General features: G+C 34.7%; 1 pseudogene; it reads right to left on the bottom strand.

Annotated features, from left to right (window-relative positions):
• Nucleotides 1–2,697: 2,697 nt before the first annotated feature.
• On the bottom strand, nt 2,698–2,874 carry LOC116802362 (annotated as a pseudogene).
• Nucleotides 2,875–3,057: the final 183 nt, after the last annotated feature.

The following is a 3,057-nucleotide window of genomic DNA, read 5'->3' as shown; positions in this document are numbered from 1 at the left end:
CCGGGAACAAGTAACTAACATAAATGCTAGAAACTCTATTTACCCAGAACGAGCACATAAACCATGTTATTGTTTCCCAATCAAGCCCGACTATCTCAATCTTCAGAGCCAATCCTTATCCCGAAGTTACGGATCTAATTTGCCGACTCCCTTACCTACATTATTCTATCGACTAGAGACTCTTCACCTTGGAGACCAGCTGCGGATATTGGTACGGCCTGTTGAGAAGTTTGCGTGTCCCCACCATAAATTTTCAAGGTCCGAGGAGAAAATATCGACACAACAGTATATGTCATGCTCTTCTAGCCCATCTACCATATCTCTCTGCGAAAGACTTCCATGGTAGTACGGCTATAAAACAGAAAAGAAAACTCTTCCGATATCTCTCGACGGCTTCTTTATGGTCGTTCCTGTTGCCAGGATGAGCACGAGCCCATATTTAATAACAAACGGATACTCAACAGGTTACGGAATTGGAACCGTATTCCCTTTCGTTCAAAATTATTCAAGTGTATTATATTCGCTTTGTTTATATAGTTAGGCATTTTGTTTTACTTGAAAATTTTCGGCTTTCGCCTTGAACTTAGGACCGACTAACTCGTGATCAACCACTGTTCACACGAAACCCTTCTCCACTTCAGTCCTCCAAGGTCTCATTCGATTATTTGCTACTACCACCAAGATCTGTACCAATGGCAGCTCCATGCAGGCTTACGCCAAACACTCTACGCATACCATTGTACCTTCCTACTCACTAAAGTTTCAAAATTTATATCACAAGTAATATAAATCATCTACTTTACGTAATGTATAGTATACAACTTAAGCGCCATCCATTTAAGGCTAGTTGCTTCGGCAGGTGAGTTGTTACACACTCCTTAGCGATTTCGACTTCCATGATCACCGTCCTGCTGTTTTAAGCAACCAACGCCTTTCATGGTATCTGCATGAGTTGTTAATTTGGGCACCGTAACATTACGTTTGGTTCACCCACAGCGCCATTCTGCTTACCAAAAGTGGCCCACTGGCACATTATATCATAACCTTGAACTTCATATCAAGAAGAAAGTAAGTTCTTACCCATTTAAAGTTTGAGAATAGGTTAAGATCGTTTCGACCCTAAGGCCTCTAATCATTCGCTTTACCAGATAAGATTATTTTATATAATATTAAAATGCACCAGCTATCCTGAGGAAACTCGGAAGGAACCAGCTACTAGATGTTCGATTGGTCTTTCCCCCTATACTCAATTCTGACAATCATTTGCACGTCAAACTGTTCGTCTTCCATCAGGTTTCCCCTGACTTCAACCTGATCAAGTATAGTTCACCATCTTTCGGGTCACAGCATATATGCTCAAGGTACGTTCCAGTTAGAGGCATAAATAATATAAATATACATTATACATAACTATATAGAACGCCCCGGATTGTGTTAATTAGCTATAAATAGCTAAAAAACTAATCCCATTATTAGTCAAGTTAATTACCTATTAGTTACATCCCAATAACTTCACATATGTTAGACTCCTTGGTCCGTGTTTCAAGACGGTCCCGAAGTATCCTGAATCTTTCGCATTGTTAATCATACAAGAGCATATAATAAACACAAAAATCAATGATAATTATGCCATTATAAATCCGAAAAATTAACGCTCTGTAATAATATAAATCTATCAGCACTTTATCAAATTAATAACATTTATTCTGTGTTAAAATGCAAGCAATTTAATTGGAATAAACTATAAGTTATATTTTATGATAAATTTGGATATGCTAATAGATACAATGTCCTTATATGGAAAAAATGCACATTATTCTTAATAATATTATTTAAATTTACAATTTTAATGATGAATTTTCCATAACGGATATTCAGTTCATCGGCTTAACCTCTAAGCAGTTTCACGTACTGTTTAACTCTCTATTCAGATTCTTTTCAATTTCCCTCACGACTTGTTTACTATCGTCTCATGGTTATATTTAGTTTTAGATGGAGTTTACCACCCACTTAGTGCTGCACTATCAAGCAACACGACTCTTTGGAAACATCATCTAGCAATCATTAACGTTATACGGGCCTGCACCCTCTATGGGTAAATGCCTCATTTAAGAAGACTTAAATCATTAATTTCTCATACTAGAATATTGACGCTCCATACACTGCATCTCACATTTGCCATATAGACAAAGTGACTTAGTCTGAACTGTTTTCTTTTCGCTCGCCGCTACTAGAAAATCCTTGTTAGTTTCTTTCCTCCCCTAATTAATATGCTTAAATTCAGGGGTAGTCCCATATGAGTTGAGTGTATATATAACTATATTTGCCATAAATTCTTTATATATAAATGATAAAACAATCAATTAAATTCGTTATAAATAGTTCCAATAGTTCTTGTAAGCAAAGTCATTTTATCCATTTAACGAACCAACGAAGAATAATAACAAAACCAAGATTTTTCTTTTTCCGAATCATTAATAAGAGACAATTCTAGATGAAAAAATTTCAATTTTTTATGCTAGACATTTCTCAGTATTATTTGATTGAAAAAGAAAATATTTCTCTTCGTTTTTCACATTCAAATGTGAGATAATGTTTTTCATTTTTTTTAATATTATGAATAAAATCATTATTTAATCCAATAATATACCATATGCTTATAAAAAATTTATAAACAACTTAATTAGCATAGTCTTACAACCCTCAACCATATGTAGTCCAAGCAGCACTATAAAATTAATTAAAGTACATAACAGCAGACTGCGATATGCGTTCAAAATGTCGATGTTCATGTGTCCTGCAGTTCACACGATGACGCACAGTTTGCTGCGTTCTTCATCGACCCATGAGCCGAGTGATCCACCGCTTAGATTTTATAATTCAATTTATATAATGTCAATATGTTTTTATTGAAAGAAATAAAAATACACCATTTTACTGGCATATATCAATTCCTTCAATAAATTTATTTTTATACCTAAAAAAATGTTGCGAAATTCTTATTTCACATATAAGCATTATGTATCATAATAATCTGTTATGTTTGCTATTTTGGGT

The sequence above is a fragment of the Drosophila sechellia genome, chromosome X, assembly GCF_004382195.2.
Source record: "Drosophila sechellia strain sech25 chromosome X, ASM438219v1, whole genome shotgun sequence".
Taxonomy (NCBI): domain Eukaryota; kingdom Metazoa; phylum Arthropoda; class Insecta; order Diptera; family Drosophilidae; genus Drosophila; species Drosophila sechellia.
Note: the sequence above shows the minus strand (reverse complement) of the source record. Positions and strands in the feature narration are given on the sequence as shown.